Source organism: Pistacia vera, unplaced genomic scaffold, assembly GCF_008641045.1.
Source record: "Pistacia vera cultivar Batoury unplaced genomic scaffold, PisVer_v2 Contig22, whole genome shotgun sequence".
Lineage (NCBI taxonomy): Eukaryota > Viridiplantae > Streptophyta > Magnoliopsida > Sapindales > Anacardiaceae > Pistacia > Pistacia vera.
In genome coordinates this window covers 212,803-231,658 of record NW_022196024.1, presented here as the reverse complement: position 1 = coordinate 231,658, position 18,856 = coordinate 212,803, and the positions used below count along the sequence as shown (strand labels likewise).

General features: G+C 38.0%; 2 non-coding genes across 2 annotated transcripts; both read right to left on the bottom strand.

Moving 5' to 3' along the window:
- Window positions 1–2,207: 2,207 nt before the first annotated feature.
- Window positions 2,208–2,314, bottom strand: LOC116130432. Its single transcript, XR_004128051.1, has one exon. It is a non-coding gene; the product is annotated as a small nucleolar RNA R71 (small nucleolar RNA).
- Window positions 2,315–12,282: 9,968 nt separating this feature from the next.
- On the bottom strand, window positions 12,283–12,389 carry LOC116130431. The gene has a single exon (XR_004128050.1). It is a non-coding gene; the product is annotated as a small nucleolar RNA R71 (small nucleolar RNA).
- Window positions 12,390–18,856: the final 6,467 nt, after the last annotated feature.

Here is an 18,856-nt window from a genome sequence, read left to right as displayed (position 1 = left end):
TTATTTTTAATGATTTTTCAAAGATTAAAACTTTGGAAAATCATAAAAAATAAAATACTAAGCGTTTTCGGTCAAGGTATGTTGCGTTGTGCTCCTAAAATCCCCATTTGAATTGTGGTGGTAGAGTTGGGGTGCACGCTTTTGGTGTGGATAAGTTGCATAAATTTAGTGTTTTTAGGTTTGTTTTTATAGCCTTCTAGTTAATTTTTCATTTGTTTTCTGTGTTTTGATGTTAGTTTTTGTTAAGTTTGAAATATGAATGGTTAGCTACTGATTTGGAGAATTTTTGTAATTTTCAGGTGTTAATTGATTAGATTGGAGCATTGGAATTTAAAGCTTGAAGAAATTGAGATTAGCTGACAAGTTTGAAGGCCATGGCCTTGCCTTGGTGGTTCGCCATGGCCTTGCCTTGGTGGTTCACCATGGCCGTGGTGGTTGAATGAAAATAAAATAACGGGGGCAGGAAACACCATGGCCTAGGCTGTGGTGACGTACATTTGAACACGGCCAGGGCCATGTCGGACACTTTTAGGGTTTTTATTAGTTTTTCTTTCCTTTTTCGCTTAGGACTCTTTTGGGGTATTTAAGGGTGATTAAGATTACTCCTTAGGGAGGCCGAATTTTACCTATTCTTGAAGGGAGATTATTGTGTAACAAAGGAGAAAGGAGAATCAAGAACAAAATTCATCAAAGAGTTTGTTTTTACTTTTTCAATATGATTTATTTGTTGGATTCTACTCTTGCTTCTTTTATTATGAACTAATTTTCTTAGGCTAAGACTAAGGTTAGTCTATTTAGGGATCTGTGATCAATCTTTTACTCTTTGGTCAGTGAATTATTTTTCTAATGATGAGCTTATATTATGTGCTAAATGCTATTAGGAACTTGATCAATTTCTGATAGAATTGTTTTGTGTGATAGAGACCGAGAGGAGATATCACATGAGTGCTCTAGTAATATAGGTCATAGATTAATTGGATATAGAGATATATGAATTGATACATGCAATAGTCATAGGCAGGATTAACTTGTGCTGAAAGCTAGAGGATTTCATAAAGCTTAATGCTCGTCTATTTCATTAAATCTATATAGAAATATCTGGGTTGTGAGATAGAAGTAGAATTAATATTGCTTGAGAAAGAATATCGATTAACTTAGGAAATGAATTAATATTGCTTGAGAAAGAATATCGATTAACTTAGGAAATCCCATTGTCACATTAATTAAATAAATTCATTGACCATAGTAAATTGAGGGGTGCAGAGAAGTTATAGATGAGCCTGAAGTCTTAGCCATTTTCTCTCATTGAATTCTTAATTTTAGCTTTACTGCAATTCGTTCCTAATATTTCAGATTTTAATATTTTTCAGTTTTAAAGATCACCATTCTAAGTTTTTATTATCTAGATAAAGTTAAGACTAATTAATATTTCAGTACTTGTTTACGCAATCCCTTGGGTACAATAACCTGTATTTTATTATACTATATTACTTGAGACTAGTGCACTTGCTAGTAGTTGTTGCAAACGATACAACAAGTTTTTGGCGCTGTTGCCGGGGATTGCAGTTAGGCAATATTGAAATCAATAGTTTAGCTTTACTTTAGATCTTGTTCCATTTATATTTATATATATATATATATATATCAAATTCTCTTGTTTTCAGATTTTCCAGTGTATGACACACACTAGACGAAGATTAGAGATTCTTGAACCTTTTGATCCAAAAATTGAGAGAACAATACGAGCATTGAGAAGAAGGCAAACAAGGAATATGACAGACAACAATAATAATCAACAGGATCCTCTACTTTTGGAGAATCTCGAAGACAGTGCAGCCCTACGTTCTTTAATGGATTATGCGATGCCGTCATTGAGTGGCACTGCTTCTAGCATTAGGAGGCTAACCATTGCAGCAAATAACTTTGAAATTAAATCTACGATTATTCAGATGATTCAATCAGCCTGCCAATTCAGTGGTTTAGCCCACGAGGATCCAAATGCTCACATTGGAAATTTCTTGGAGATATGTGATACATTCAAGCAGAATGGTGTTCCAGACGATGCAATTAGATTGAGAATGTTCCCTTTTTCATTAAGAGATAAAGCCAAGAATTGACTAAATTCTTTGCTTGCAGAATCTATTACAACTTGGGATGCATTGGCTCAGCGCTTTCTAGCTAAATATTTTCCTCCCTCTAAAACTGCAAGGATGCGTAATGATATCACTAATTTTATGCAGGTAGATGGAGAGTCATTGTATGAAGCATGGGAGAGTTACAGAGAGTTGTTGAGAAAATGCCCGCATCATGGATTACCAATTTGGCTACAGGTACAAACTTTTTATAATGGTTTAATTCCTACTAACTGTTCTATGATTGATGCAGCTTCAGGAGGCACTATAATGAAGAAGACACCAGAAGCAGCGTATGAATTATTGGATGAGATGGCTTCAAATAGCTACCAATGGTAGTTTGATAAAGTGCCACAAAGGAAGGCAGCAGGATTATATGGAGTGGATGCAATCACAACAATTTCTACTCAATTGGAAGCATTGAACAAAAAGATTGATAATATGAGTGCCCCAATCATGCAAGTGAAGAGCATGAGTTGTGATCTATGTGGAGGAGACCATCCTAGCAATGAATGTCAGGTAGGTAACTCGTTTGTTAATTCTGCAAAAAGTGCTAATTATGTTGGAAATTTTCACAGGCAACAACAGAATAACCCCTACTCTAGTACTTATAACCCTGGTTGGCGGAATCACCCGAAATTTTCATGGAGCAATCAAAATGCAGTGAAACCACCACCTCCGGATTTTCCTCAAGAAAAGAAGCCTAATTTGGAGGGATGATCTTTTCATGTTGCACACTTTTGGTGTGGAGCGTCAACCTTTCTTTCTCGAACGGTAGGGACGTTCGAGACATCGAGGGACGATCTTTTCGCAGATCTTCCTTTTGACCTGATTTTTTGCATGGTGGTGGAGAAAAATTCAAGGAACGAGACGCAACAAGAATGGAGCGATTTGAACGAGCGGATCTTTTTTAATGATTTTTCAAAGATTAAAATTTTGGAAAATCGTGAAAAATAAAATACTGCGTGTTTCAGGTTGGGGTCTATTGCATTGTGCTCCTAAAATCCCCATTTGAATTGTGGTGTGCAGAGTTGGGTGCACGTTTTTTGTGTGGAGCAGCAACCTACCTTTCGCGCACGGTAGGGGCGTTCTGGACGATCTTTTAGCGGATCGTCGTTTTGACCTGATTTTTTGGATGGCAGTGGGGAAAAATTCAAGGAACGAAATGCAATAAGAATAGAGTGATTCAGACAAGCGGATCTTTTTTAATGATTTTTCGAAGATTAAAACTTTGGAAAATCATGAAAAATAAAATATTGTGCGTTTCGGGTCTGGGTGTGTTGCGTTGTGATCCTAAAATCCTCATTTGAATATTGGTGTGCAAAGTTGGAGTGCACGCTTTTGGTGTGGAGCGACAACCTTGCTTTCGCTCACGGTAGGGGCGTTTGGGACATCGAGGGACGATCTTCTCGGGGATCGTCGTTTTGATCTGATGTTTCGCATGGTGGTGGGGAAAAATTTCAGGAACAAAACACAACAAGAATGGAGTGATTCGGATGAGCGGATCTTTTTAATGATTTTTTGAAGATTAAAATTTTGGAAAATCGTGAAAAATAAAATACTGCGTGTTTCGGGTCGGGGTCTGTTGCTTTGTGCTCCTAAAATTCCTATTTGAATTGTGGTGTGCAGAGTTGGGGTGCATGCTTTTGGTGTGCAGCGGCAACCTTGTTTTCGCGCATGGTAGAGGCGTTCGGCACATCCAGGGACGGTCTTTTCGTAGGTTGTCGTTTTGATCTGCATGGTGGTGAGGAAAAATGCAAGGAACGAAACGCAACAAGAACGAAGAGATTAGAATGAGCGGATTATTTTTAATGATTTTTCAAAGATTAAAACTTTGGAAAATCGTAAAAAATCGAATACTATCCATTTTTCGCCGGGGTCTATTGCGTTGTGCTTCTAAAATCCCCATTTGAATTGTGGTGTGTAGAGTTGGGGTGCACGCTTTTGGCGTGCAACAGCAACCTCGCTTTCGCGTACGGTAGGGGTGTTCGACACATCGAGGGATGGTCTTTTTTATGTTGTCGTTTTGATATGCATGGCGATAGGGAAAATGCAAGGAACGAAACACAACAAGAACGGAGCGATTCGGACGACCGGATTATTTTTAATGATTTTTCGAATATTAAAATTTTGGAAAATCATAAAAAATCAAATACTATGCATTTTGGGTCAGGGTCTATTGCGTTGTGCTTCTAAAATCCTCATTTGAATTATGGTGTGCAGAGTTGGGGTGCACGCTTTTGGTGTGCAGGGACAACCTTGCTTACACGTACGACAGGGGCATTCGGCGCATCGAGGGACGATCTTTTCGTATGTTGCCGTTTTGATGTGCATGTTGATGGGGAAAAATGCAAGGAACAAAACGCAACAAGAATGGAGCGATTCGGACGAGCAGATTATTTTTAATGATTTTTCGAAGATTAAAACTTTTGAAAATCGTAAAAAATCGAATACTATGCATTTTGGGCCAAGGTTTGTTGCGTTGTACTTCTAAAATCCCCATTTGAATTGTGGTGTGCAGAGTTGGGATGCACGCTTTTGGTGTGCAGTGACAACCTTGCTTTCGCGCACGACATGGGCGTTCGGCACATCGAGGGACGGTTTTTTCGTAGGTTGTCGTTTTGATCTGATTTTTTGGATGGTGGTGGGGAATAATGCAAGGAACGAAACGCAACAAGAGTAGAGTGATTCGAACGAGTGGATTACTTTTAATGATTTTTCGAAGATTAAAACTTTGGAAAATCGTAAAGAATCGAATACTATGCATTTTGGGCCAGGGTCTATTGCGTTGTGCTTCTAAAATCCCCATTTGAATTGTGGTGTGTAGAGTTGGGGTGCACGCTTTTGGTGTGCAGCGGCAACCTCGCTTTCGCACACAGTAGGGGCGTTCGGCACGTCGTGGGATTGTCTTTTCGTAGGTTGTCGTTTTGATCTGAAGTTTTACATGGTGTTGGGGAAAAATGCAAGAAACGAAACGCAACAAGAACGGAGTGGTCCAGACGAGCAGATTATTTTTAATGATTTTTTGAAGATTAAAACTTTGGAAAATCATAAAAAAAAAATCAAATACTATGCATTTTTAGCCAGGGTCTGTTGTGTTGTGCTTCTAAAATCCCCATTTGAATTGTGGTGTGAAGATTTCTAGTACACGTTTTTGGTGTGCAGCGGTAACCTCGCTTTCGCGCATGGTAGGGGCGTTCGGCACGTCGAGGGACGGTCCTTTCATAGGTTGTCGTTTTGATCTTATTTTTTGCATGGTGTTGGGGAAAAACGCAAGGAACGAAATGCAACAAGAACGGAGCGATTCGGACGAGCAGATTTTTTTTAATGATTTTTCGAAGATTAAAACTTTGGAAAATCGTAAAAAATCAAATGCTATGCATTTTGGGCCGGGGTCTTTTGCGCTGTGCTTCTAAAATCCTTATTTGAATTGGGTGATCAGATTTGGGGTGCACGCTTTTGGTGTGTGATGCGTGCAAATGCAACACCTAATTTTACCTCACTAAATTCTGATGCAATGTCATGTAGTAGCAAAGAGCAAGTAAGGGTCTTTCCCGCAGAGGATTTGTGAACTCAATGAATTATTTCTTCAAATAGGGTTTGTCACGAATTATAAAAACTCAACAAAAACTATCAAACTAAACTCAAACAAAATAAAACAAGCAAACAATCACGAAACAGATAAATAAGAGAAACTGGATTGAAGGTTTAGTCGCCACCACTAGACATGAATTATATATAATAAAAGCACTCTTTAACTTTTTACCCTCTTAATCACATCAGCTCAGAAAATACCAAACGTTGATAAGTTATATCTCTCCTTACTGAGTCGTTGGATTAGACACGGTCATAACCCAATTCCCTATTTATTAGATAGCCTAGGATACGATCTCTAGATTCAAAGTAATAAAAGCATTAAGTTACGAGAGACCTACTGAATCAAGGCTAAACTCATATGGTCGGTTTAGTTATCTTGAGTGATTACCCCCCATGTATGCAGGCACACACTTTACCACTAGTTATTTAGGTTGATAAAGCGATTCCGTACTAAACAACCTAAATTGGCATTAATAGATTAATCCTAACGATTTAATTGGCCTCTTTAACAATTAGAAAAATCTAGTTAGACCCTATTTTCAGAGAAATAATCACATAACCAAGAGGGATCAAAAGATAAAAAGATGCGGATTTTATTAAACACAAGACATGTCTAGGGTTTTGAAATACCCTCATTCACAAAAGAATTAGTTCTTCATGAATAAATATGAGAACATCATTGTATTATTCATAACAAATAATAATAACAAAGAAGAAGAAAAACTTAGTCAAACTTGGTTGGATTATTGAAGTTGGTAATGATCTCCTTGACAGGCTATTCGCAAGTGTACGAAATCGTGCAAGTAATAAAACTCGAGTAAACAAGTGTCGAATCCCAAGGGAACTACCTACCAAGTACCAAACTATTATATCCTATTGCTATTTGATAAAACAGAATTTTAAGATAATCTTTAATGATAACGTAACAAACTAAAAACTGAATAAATGCAGAATTTGTAAAAGCTTTGATGTAAAGATCAATATGACCAAACCTAGGGCATAGATTTTGCACCAATTTACTCCTACGCATTGACATTTGTTTTTAACCTAATTAAGCGTATTCTAAAGGCCAAATCCCCTAATATTCCACTAACTATCTCTTGAGCAATTAGCAAATTAACCTTTAAACAACAACCCAAGATATCTCTAAGTTGGATTTAGGTGCTAAAAGATCGTTAAGTTCTATGGAATCTACCGGAGCCTCACAGATCGCGGTAACCTATCTCTAGCGTTCGCTCAATCTATGGTTTTATTAGCTAAGACAAATTAGGTTTCATCTCTCGATCTCAACCCAACCCATGATATCATTCAACTCTCGGGCCCTTGAGACTTGAAAGCATTACACACGATAATAAAACTTAGAAATCATGCTCAATATGAAATCAATATAATACTGTCAACACATGTTCATAAATTGGGCTACATCTGTAGCCCTAGAAAAGAGAATTAGTTCATAATGAAAATAACAAAATCCATCATTCTGTTCAATGACATCAGTTCAAAAAGAAAAAGATAAAAACTTCTCTAATCGGTGAACGAGAGCTCTCAAGATCCCGATCTCCAACTTGATAGCCGTCTTCTTCCCTCTCCAAAAGTCCTCTTTAATTTCTTAAAAACTCTCTTCTATATCCCTGGGGTTCTTGGTCGTGCTTAGGAAAAAGATTAGAAAACTTAGCCCATTCAGATTCGGATTAGGGTAATGAATTAACACAAACCCGTGACCCATCGCCGCACAGTAAGAATGGTCACTGTGGTGATCGTTCTTTCTGTCCAAATCATCTGTAATATTTAGAATTAGATGAATTCATCAACATTAACATTGTAGATCTCTGAATAATCTTTCCAACGCCACCAGAATCATCAAATTCTGACTTCTACAGCTCAAGTTATGACAGAAACATCGAGGCATACTCATGATGAAGAATTTCCAGATTTTCTGTAACATCTTCGAAGTGCCACAACTCCCTCATTTCGACCCTGATTCATGTGCCGTTTGTTCCTACGTGTCATGAATCCTATCGACATCATTCTTTTCCCTTCAACAACCTGTTTGAGCTTGAAAACACTCAACATGCACCCGTGATCCCATAAATGGTATTTATGAAAGAAATAATCCAAATTCCACACTTTAAACACATTTTTCCATAAATAAACCAATTAAATCACTAACAAAATATAAACATTCAAGCTCTTATCACTCCTCCAATTCTTCTTCTTCAAGCCTTCTTTAATCTCCCTTTTTCTTCAGTTCTTGAATATCTTTGTTCTCTCTTTTTTTTATCTCTAAAGAATTCCCCTAAAATAATGCTAAAAGACTTCTATTTATATCCCACAAGGGTTAGGGTTTTGTTTTTCCTTAATTCTAGTTAGTTTAGGACTCTTAAACCCTATTTTCCTAGTAAAAAATGGAAGAAAACTTTCCAGCTGTCGTGACTGTGCTGTGGCACTGTGCTGCAGCACAGTAGCTACTGGAAAAAGTGTGATGTGGGATTGTGCCGCGGCACAGTATCTACTAGTCTTCTTCCCGCATCATTCCACTATTCTTCAGAGATGGTGAATTTTTTAACTTGATAACGACAAAATTTGAAAAAGTGGTAAACATATGAAATTTAGCCCTTTGAATCAGCTTTCCAACAGTCCAAGAATGATCTTAATCCGAGTTCTACATCTCAAGATATTCTTAAAATACAGAGGCATGCTCAAGCTGGAACGTAATCTAGAATCTTCTCTTTACTTCAACTTCCATAACTTCTTCAATTCAACTCCGATTCTCGATCCATTTGTTTTCAGTCGTCACAAATTCTCTTGCCAACATCATCTCTCATCTGAATATTATTTTTGAGCCTTATTCCCTGAAAACACAACAAAAATACCAGTGATCCTGAAAAGTGCGTTTATGAAACAATATATTGAGTTAATTCATGCGAATTAATCCTAATTTCTCATAAATGATACCTATAAAACCACTAAGTATAAGTGTATTTTCCAGCACTTATCACAACCCCCAACCAGCTTCTTGCTAGTCCCTAGCAAGCTGAGCGATAAAAATATGTCTTCTAGCTTAAAAATTAAAATAAAATAAACATAAATCTAATCTACCCCAAATCACTTCCGTAGATTGTCACGGTTGCATTTAGCGTATGCAACAAGCCTTTAAACCCCTAGGTGGCCCTAGTTGGATGAGTTGTAGTCTCCTGAGGGTTTCCAACGATGACACCCACAAAAATCCATACTAAACCTAATCTAGGCTCGAAAATTAAAAACAAACAAACAAAACATTGGTCTCCGGATATACATTCGTCTCAAAAATTGCATACAACACATAACATAAAGAATAGTTAAACATCACCCAAGCCCAAAGGTAACTCAAAAATCAATTTCATTTTCATTATCAACTCTCACACATCAATCATTCCACAATCCCGTTAATCTCAAAACCCGGATGATCACATGCACAAACTTCACAAACAAAGAATTGATCTCAAAATTTTAAAAATATAATATAATGTTCAAAAATTAAAACTTTGAAATTCGTAAAAAATAATTACTATGTGTTTTGGGTCGGGGTCTGTTGCATGTGGCTCCTAATCCCCATTTGAATTATGGTGTCAGAGTGGGGTGTATGCTTTTGGTGTGCAGCGAGAACCTTGCTTTCGCACACTGTAGGGTGTTTTGCACGTCGAGGGACAATCTTTTTGGGGGTCGTCATTTCGATCTGATTTTTTGTACGGTGGTGGAGAAAAATGCAAGGAACAAAACTCAATAAGAACGCATGATTTTGAAAGCAGATTATTTTTAATGATTTGTCGAATATTAAAACTTTGAAAAATAGTAAAAAATAAAATACTACGCATTTTGGGGCAAGGTCGGTTGCGTTGTGCTCCTAAATCCTCATTTGAATTATGTTGTGCAGGTTGGGGTGCACGCTTTTGGTGTGCAACGCAACCTTACTTCACGCTCGGTAGGGCATTCGGCACGTCAAGGGACGATATTTTTCGAGGGTTGTCGTTTTGATCTGATCTTTTGACGTTGGTGGAGAAAATGCAAGGAACGAAACCACAATAATGGCATGATTGGACGAGCGGATTATTTTTAATGATTTTTCGAAGATTAAAACTTTGGAAAATCGAAAAAATAAATACTACGCGTTTGGGTCGGGGTCTATTGCATTGTGCTCCTAAAATCCCCATTTGAATTGTGGTTGTAGAGTTGGGGTGCACACTTTTGTTGTCCATGACAACCTTGCTTTCCACGCACGGTAGGGGCGTTCGGCACATCGGAGATGATCTTTTCAGGGGTCGTCATTTTGATCTGATTTTTTGCATGTTGGTGGAGAAAATGCAAGGAACGAAACACAGTAAGAACGACGTGATTCAGAGAGCATTATTTTTAATGATTTTTCAAAGATTAAAACTTTGGAAAATCATAAAAAATAAATACTAAGCGTTTTCGGTCAGGTATGTTGCTTTGTGCTCCTAAATCCCCATTTGAATTGTGGTGGTAGAGTTGGGGTGCACGCTTTTGGTGTGGATAAGTTGCATAAATTTAGTGTTTTTAGGTTTGTTTTTATAGCCTTCTATTAATTTTTCATTTGTTTTCTGTTTTTTGATGTTAGTTTTTTGTTAAGTTTGAAATATGAATGTTTAGCTACTGATTTGGAGAATTTTTGTAATTTTCAGGTGTTATTGATTAGATTGGAGCATTGGAATTTAAAGCTTGAAGAAATTGAGATTAGCTGACAAGTTTGAAGGCCATGGCCTTGCCTTGGTGTTTCGCCATGGCCTTGCCTTGGTGGTTCACCATGGCCGTGGTGGTTGAATGAAAATAAAATAACGGGGCAGGAAACCCATGGCCTAGGCTGTGGTGACGTACATTTGAACACGGCCAGGGCCATGTCGGACACTTTTAGGGTTTTTATTAGTTTTTTCTTTCCTTTTTCGCTTAGGACTCTTTTGGGGTATTTAAGGGTGATTAAGATTACTCCTTAGGGAGGCCGAATTTTACCTATTCTTGAGGGAGATTATTGTGTAACAAAGGAGAAAGGAGAATCAAGAACAAAATTCATCAAGAGTTTTGTTTTTACTTTTCAATATGATTTATTTGTTGGATTCTACTCTTGCTCTTTTATTATGAACTAATTTCTTAGGCTAAGACTAAGGTTAGTCTATTAGGGATCTGTGATCATCTTTTACTCTTTGGTCGTGAATTATTTTTCTAATGATGAGCTTATATTATGTGCTAAATGCTATTAGGAACTTGATCAATTTCTGATAGAATTGTTTTGTGTGATAAGACCGAGAGGAGATACACTGAGTGCTCTAGTAATATAGGTCAGATTATTGGATATAGAGATATATGAATTGATACATGCAATAGTCATAGGCAGGATTAACTTGTGCTAAAAGCTAGAGGATTTCATAAGCTTAATGCTCGTCTATTTCATTAAATCTATATAGAAATATCTGGGTTGTGAGATAGAAGTAGAATTAATATTGCTTGAGAAAGAATCAATTAACCTAGGAATCCCGTTGTCACATTAATTAAATAAATTCATTGACCATAGTAAATTGAGGGGTGCAGAGAAGTTATAGATCCGAAGTCTTAGCCATTTTCTCTCATTGAATTCTTAATTTTAGCTTTACTGCAATTCGTTCCTATATTTCAGATTTTAATATTTTTCAGTTTAAAGATCACCATTCTAAGTTTTTATTATCTAGTAAAGTTAAGACTAATTAATATTTCAGTACTTGTTTACGCAATCCCTTGGGTACAATAACCTGTATTTTATTATACTATATTACTTGAGACTAGTGCACTTGCTAGTATTTGTTGCAAACGATACACAAGTTTTTGGCGCTGTTGCCGGGGATTGCAGTTAGGCAATATTGAAATCAATAGTTTAGCTTTACTTTAGATCTTGTTCCATTTATTTATATATATATATTATATATATATATATATATATATATATATATAATATATATTATAATAATATATATATATCAAATTCTCTTGTTTTCAGATTTTCCAGTGTATGACACACACTAGACGAAGATTAGAGATTCTTGAACCTTTTGATCCAAAAATTGAGAGAACAATACGAGCTTGAGAAGAAGGCAAACAAGGAATATGACACAACAATAATAATCAACAGGATCCTCTACTTTTGGAAATCTCGAAGACAGTGCAGCCCTACGTTCTTTAATGATTATGCGATGCCGTCATTGAGTGGCCACTGCTTCTAGATTAGAGGCTAACCATTGCAGCAAATAACTTTGAAATTAAATCTACGATTATTCAGATGATTCAATCAGCCTGCCAATTCAGTGGTTTAGCCCACGAGGATCCAAATGCTCACATTGGAAATTTCTTGGAGATATGTATACATTCAAGCAGAATGGTGTTCCAGACGATGCAATTAGATTGAGAATGTTCCCTTTTTCATTAAGAGATAACCAAGAATTGACTAAATTCTTGGCTTGCAGAATCTATTACAACTTGGGATGCTTGGCTCAGCGCTTTCTAGCTAAATATTTTCCTCCCTCTAAACTGCAGGATGCGTAATGATATCACTAATTTTATGCAGGTAGATGGAGAGTCATTGTATGAAGCATGGGAGAGTTACAGAGAGTTGTTGAGAAAATGCCCGCATCATGGATTACCAATTTGGCTACAGGTACAAACTTTTTATAATGGTTTAATTCCTACTAACTGTTCTATGATTGATGCAGCTTCAGAGGCACTATAATGAAAAGACACCAGAAGCAGCGTATGAATTATTGGATGAGATGGCTTCAAATAGCTACCAATGGTAGTTTGATAAAGTGCCACAAAGGAAGGCAGCAGGATTATATGGAGTGGATGCAATCACAACAATTTCTACTCAATTGGAAGCATTGACAAAAAGATTGATAATATGAGTGCCCCATCATGCAAGTGAAGAGCATGAGTTGTGATCTATGTGGAGGAGACCATCCTAGCAATGATGTCAGGTAGGTAACTCGTTTGTTAATTCTGCAAAAGTGCTAATTATGTTGGAAATTTTCACAGCACAACAGAATAACCCCTACTCTAGTACTTATAACCCTGGTTGGCGGAATCACCCGAAATTTTCATGGAGCATCAAAATGCAGTGAAACCCACCCTCCGATTTTCCTCAAGAAAACCTAATTTGGAGGGATGATCTTTTCATGTTGCCACTTTTGGTGTGGAGCGTCAACCTTCTTTCTCAACGGTAGGGACGTTCGAGACATCGAGGGACATCTTTTCGCAGATCTTCCTTTTGACCTGATTTTTTGCATGGTGGTGAAAAATTCAAGGAACGAGACGCAACAAGATGGAGCATTTGAACGAGCGGATCTTTTTTAATGATTTTTCAAAGATTAAAATTTTGGAAAATCGTGAAAAATAAATACTGTGCGTGTTTCAGGTGGGGTCTATTGCATTGTGCTCCTAAAATCCCCATTTGAATTGTGGTGTGCAGAGTTGGGTGCACGTTTTTTGTGTGGAGCAGCAACCTACCTTTCGCGCACGGTAGGGGCGTTCGGGACATCTTTTAGCGATCGTCGTTTTGACCTGATTTTTTGGATGGCAGTGGGGAAAAATTCAAGGAACAAATGCATAAGATGAGTGATTCAGACAAGCGGATCTTTTTTAATGATTTTTCGAAGATTAAAACTTTGGAAAATCTGAAAAATAAAATATTGTGCTTTTCGGGTCTGGGTGTGTTCGTTGTGATCCTAAAATCCTCATTTGAATTTGGTGTGCAAAGTTGGAGTGCACGCTTTTGGTGTGGAGCGACAACCTTGCTTTCGCTCACGGTAGGGCGTTTGGACATCGAGGGACGATCTTCTCGGGATCGTCGTTTTGATCTGATTTTCGCATGGTGGTGGGGAAAATTTCAGGAACAAAACACAACAAGAATGGAGTGATTCGATGAGCGGATCTTTTTAATGATTTTTTGAAGATTAAAATTTTGGAAAATCGTAAAAAAAAAATACTCGTGTTTCGGGTCGGGTCTGTTGCTTTTTGCTCCTAAAATTCCTATTTGATTGTGGTGGCAAGTTGGTGCATGCTTTTGGTGTGAGCGGCAACCTTGTTTTCGCGCATGGTAGGGCTTTCGGCACATCCAGGGACGGTCTTTTCGTAGGTTGTCGTTTTGATCTGCATGGTGGTGGGGAGAAAATGCAAGGAACAGCGCAACAGAACGAGGATTAGAATGAGCGATTATTTTTAATGATTTTTCAAAGATTAAAACTTTGGAAAATCGTAAAAAATCGAATACTATCCTTTTTGCCGGGGTCTATGGCGTTGTGCTTCTAAAATCCCCATTTGAATTGTGGTGTGTAGAGTTGGGTGCACGCTTTTGGCGTGCACAGCAACCTCTGCTTTCGCGTACAGGGGTGTTCGACCATCAGGGATGGTCTTTTTTATGTTGTCGTTTTGATATGCATGGGATGGGAAAATGCAAGGAACGAAACCCAACAAGAACGGAGCGATTCGGACGACGGATTATTTTAATGATTTTTCGAATATTAAAATTTTGGAAATCATAAAAAATCAAATACTTGCATTTTGGGTCAGGGTCTTTGCGTTGTGCTTCTAAAATCCTCATTTGAATTATGGTGTGCAGAGTTGGGGTGCACGCTTTTGGTGTGCAGGACAACTTTCTTACACGTACGACAGGGCATTCGGCGCATCGAGGACATCTTTTCGTATTTGCCGTTTTGATGTGCATGTTGATGGGAAATGCAGGAACAAACGCAACAAAAGGAGCGATTCGGACGAGCAGTTATTTTTAATGATTTTTCGAAGATTAAACTTTTGAAAATCGTAAAAAATCGATACTATGCATTTTGGGCAGGTTTGTTGCGTTGTCTTCTAAAATCCCATTTGAATTGGGGTGTGCAGAGTTGGGATGCACGCTTTTGGTGTGCAGAAACCTTGCTTTCGCGCACGACTGGGCGTTCGGCACATCAGGGACGGTTTTTCGTAGGTTGTCGTTTGATCTGTTTTTTGGATGTGGTGGGGAAATGCAAGGAACGAAACGCAACAGAGTAGAGTGATTCGAACGAGTGATACTTTTAATGATTTTTCGAGATTAAAACTTTGGAAAATCGTAAAATCAATACTATGCATTTTGGCCAGGGTCTATTGCGTTGTGCTTCTAAAATCCCATTTGAATTGTGTTGTGTAGAGTTGGGGTGCACGCTTTTGGTGTGGCAGCGGCAACCTCGCTTTCGCACACAGTAGGGGCGTTCGGCACGTCGTGGATTGTCTTTTCGTAGGTTGTCGTTTTGATCTGAATTTTACATGGTGTTGGGAAAAAATGCAAGAACGAAACGCAACAAGAACGGAGTGGTCCAGACGGCAGATTTATTTTTAATGATTTTTGAAGATTAAAACTTTGGAAAATCATAAAAAAAATCAAATACTATGCATTTTAGGCCAGTCTGTTTGTTGTGCTTCTAAAATCCCATTTGAATTGTGGTGTGAAGATTTCTAGTACACCGTTTTGGTGTGCAGCGGTAACCTCTGCTTTCGCGCATGTAGGGGCGTTCGGCACGTCGAGGGACTTCCTTTCATAGGTTCGTTTTTGATCTTATTTTTGCATGGTGTTGGGGAAAAACGCAAGGAACGAATGCAACAAGAACGAGCGTTCGGACGAGCAATTTTTTTTAATGTTTTTTCGAAGATTAAAACTTTGGAAAATCGTAAAAAATCAAATGCTATGCATTTTGGGCGGGTCTTTTGCGCTGTGCTTCTAAAATCCTTATTTGAATTGGGTGATCAGTTGGGTCACGCTTTTGGTGTGTGATGCGTGCAAATGCAACACCTAATTTTACCTCACTAAATTCTGATGCAATGTCATGTAGTAGCAAGCAAGTAAGGTCTTTCCCGCAGAGGATTTGTGAACTCAATGAATTATTTCTTCAAATAGGGTTTGTCACGAATTATAAAACTCAACAAAACCTATCAAACTAAACTCAACAAAATAAAACAAGCAAACATCACGAAACAGATAATAAAGAAACTGGATTGAAGTTTTAGTCGCCACACTAGACATGATTTATATATAAAAGCATCTTTAACTTTTTACCCTCTTAATCACATCAGCTCAGAAATACCAAACGTTGATAAGTTATATCTCTCCTTACTGAGTCGTTGGATTGACACGTCATAACCCAATTCCCTATTTATTAGAAGCCTAGGATACGATCTCTAGATTCAAAGTAATAAAGCATTAAGTTACGAGAGACTACTGAATCAAGGCTAAACTCATATGGTCGGTTTGTTATCTTGAGTGATTACCCCCCATGTATGCAGGCACACACTTTACCACTAGTTATTTAGGTTGATAAAGCGATTCCGTACTAACAACCTAAATTGGCATTAATAGATTAATCCTAACGATTTAATTGGCCTCTTTAACAATTAAAAAAATCTAGTTAGACCCTATTTTCAGGAAATAATCACATAACCAAGAGGGATCAAAGATAAAAGATGCGGATTTTATTAAACACAAGACATGTCTAGGGTTTTGAAATACCCTCATTCACAAAAGATTAGTTCTTCATGAATAAATTGAGAACATCATTGTATATTCATAACAAATAATAATAACAAAGAAGAAGAAAACTTAGTCAAACTTGGTTGGATTATTGAAGTTGGTAATGATCTCCTTGACAGGCTATTCGCAAGTGTACGAAATCGTGCAAGTAATAAAACTCGAGTAAACAAGTGTCGAATCCCAAGGGAACTACCTACCAAGTACCAAACTATTATATCCTATTGCTATTTGTAAAACAGAATTTTAAGATAATCTTTAATGATAACGTAACAAACTAAAACTGAATAATGCAGAATTTGTAAAAGCTTTGATGTAAATCAATATGACCAAACCTAGGGCATAGATTTTGCAACAATGATTAAAACTTTAGAAAATCGCGAAAAATAAAATACTATACGTTTCGGGTCGGGGTCTGTTGCGTTGTGCTCCAAAAATCCCCATTTGAATTGTGGTGTGCAGATTTGGGGTGCACCCTTTTGGTGTGGAGCGGCAACCTTGCTTTCGCGCACGGCAGGGGCGTTCGGGACATCCAGGGACGGCTTTTTCGGAGATCGTCGTTTTGATCTGATTTTTTGTATGGTGGTGGGGGAAAATTCAAGGAACGAAGCGCAACAAGAACGGAGCGATTCGGACGAGTGGATCTTTTTTAATGATTTTTCGAATATTAAAACTTTAGAAAATCGTGAAAAATAAAATACTGTGGGTTTTGGGCCGGGGTCTGTTGCGTTGTGCTCCAAAAATCCTCATTTGAATTGTGGTGTGCAGATTTGCTTTTGGTATTGAGCGGCAACCTTGCTTTCGCGCACGGCAGGAGCGTTCGGGACATCGAGGGACGATCTTTTCGCGGATCGTCGTTTTGATCTGATTTTTTGCATGGTGGTGGGGGAAAATTCAAGGAATGAAGCACAACAAGAACGGAGCGATTCGGACAAGCGAATCTTTTTTAATGATTTTTCGAAGATTAAAACTTTAGAAAATCGTGAAAAGTAAAATACTGTGCGTTTCGGGTTGGGGTCTATTGCGTTGTACTCCCAAAACCCCCATTTGAATTGTGGTGTGTAGATTTGGGGTGAACGCTTTTGGTGTGGAGCGGCAACCTTGCTTTCGCGCACGACAGGGGCGTTCGGGGACATCGAGGGACGAGCTTTTCGCGGATCGTCGTTTTGATCTGATTTTTTGAATGGTGGTGGGGGAAAATTCAAGGAACGAAGCGCAATAAGAACAGAGCGATTCGGACGAGCGGATCTTTTTTAATGATTTTTCGAAGATAAAACTTTAGAAAATCGTGAAAAATAAAATACTGGGCGTTTCAGGATGATACGTTTACAAGTCCTAAAACACTTGTAAACATGAGTGGACAAGGAATTACAAATCCTAAAACACTTGCTAATTCGGTTGAATGAAAGAGTTTCATTCCAAGTACTAAAACACTTGGATTGTGGAGTGTGGAAAACATTGGAGGAGATTCGGCCCAAGCAAGTTCCAAGGGGAGGGAGAGCCCAAGCACTTCGGCCCAAACCATTCCAAGTCCAAGCCCAATAAAGGAAGCTTAAGTCCACCAACAGAGAAGCCCAAGTGTTGAAGTGAACCCATTTGACCCAATTCTCATTCCAAAGGGGAAAGTCCACTTGAACCCTTATTGGATCCATTTGCAAGATCTTCAAGGCCCAATCTCTTACACCCTTATTAGTAGACTTGATTAGGATCATTGATCAAGTTTTAGGCTAATAAAGTGAGTTTTTTCAGCTAAGGGGGTGGTTAAAGACATGAACCCTTGAATTAGGGATTCATGTCCCTTTTGCATTAAATGGGTATGGCCTTAATTTTTGAATATAAAGGCTTGTAATTATTTTGTGTAATTTTTATTATTTTCATTTTCTTGTATTGTAATTGTTGATTACACTTTTAACCTTGTAATTGCCTATATTAAGGCAACTATTCTCCTTGTAAAAGTTAGTTCATGAAATATCAAAAACTTGGTTTAACCATTGAGAGAACTTTGTGTTCTTATTGAGATTTCTTTATCCAAGTCTTGGCAAGGAGATTTGGTGGTGAATCGATTCAAGTTGGTGGAGAATTCCTTTATGCTTGAAGTGTTCATTCTTGTCTTAACCTAAAATTGCAAGTAAGTGTGACATTGCTTCCCTAGTGTTTTGGCCGAAGTTGAGCTTGAGTTTAAGGCATATTTTTGTGTTGTTTGTTGTTGCAAATTGGTTGGAATTGGATCAGTCGGGGTCTGTTGCGTTGTGCTCCATAAATCTCCATTTGAATTATGGTGTGCAGATTTGGGGTGCACGCTTTTGGTGTGGAGTAGCAATCTTGCTTTCGCGCACGACAGGGGCATTCGGGACATCGAGGGACGATCTTTTCACGGATTGTCGTTTTGATCTGATTTTCTGCATGGTGGTGGGGAAAAATTCAAGGAACGAAGCGCAACAAGAACGGAGCGATTCGGACGAGCGGATCTTTTTTAATGATTTTTCGAAGCTTAAAATTTTAGAAAATCGTGAAAAATAAAATACTGTGCGTTTCGGGTCGGGGTCTGTTGCGTTGTACT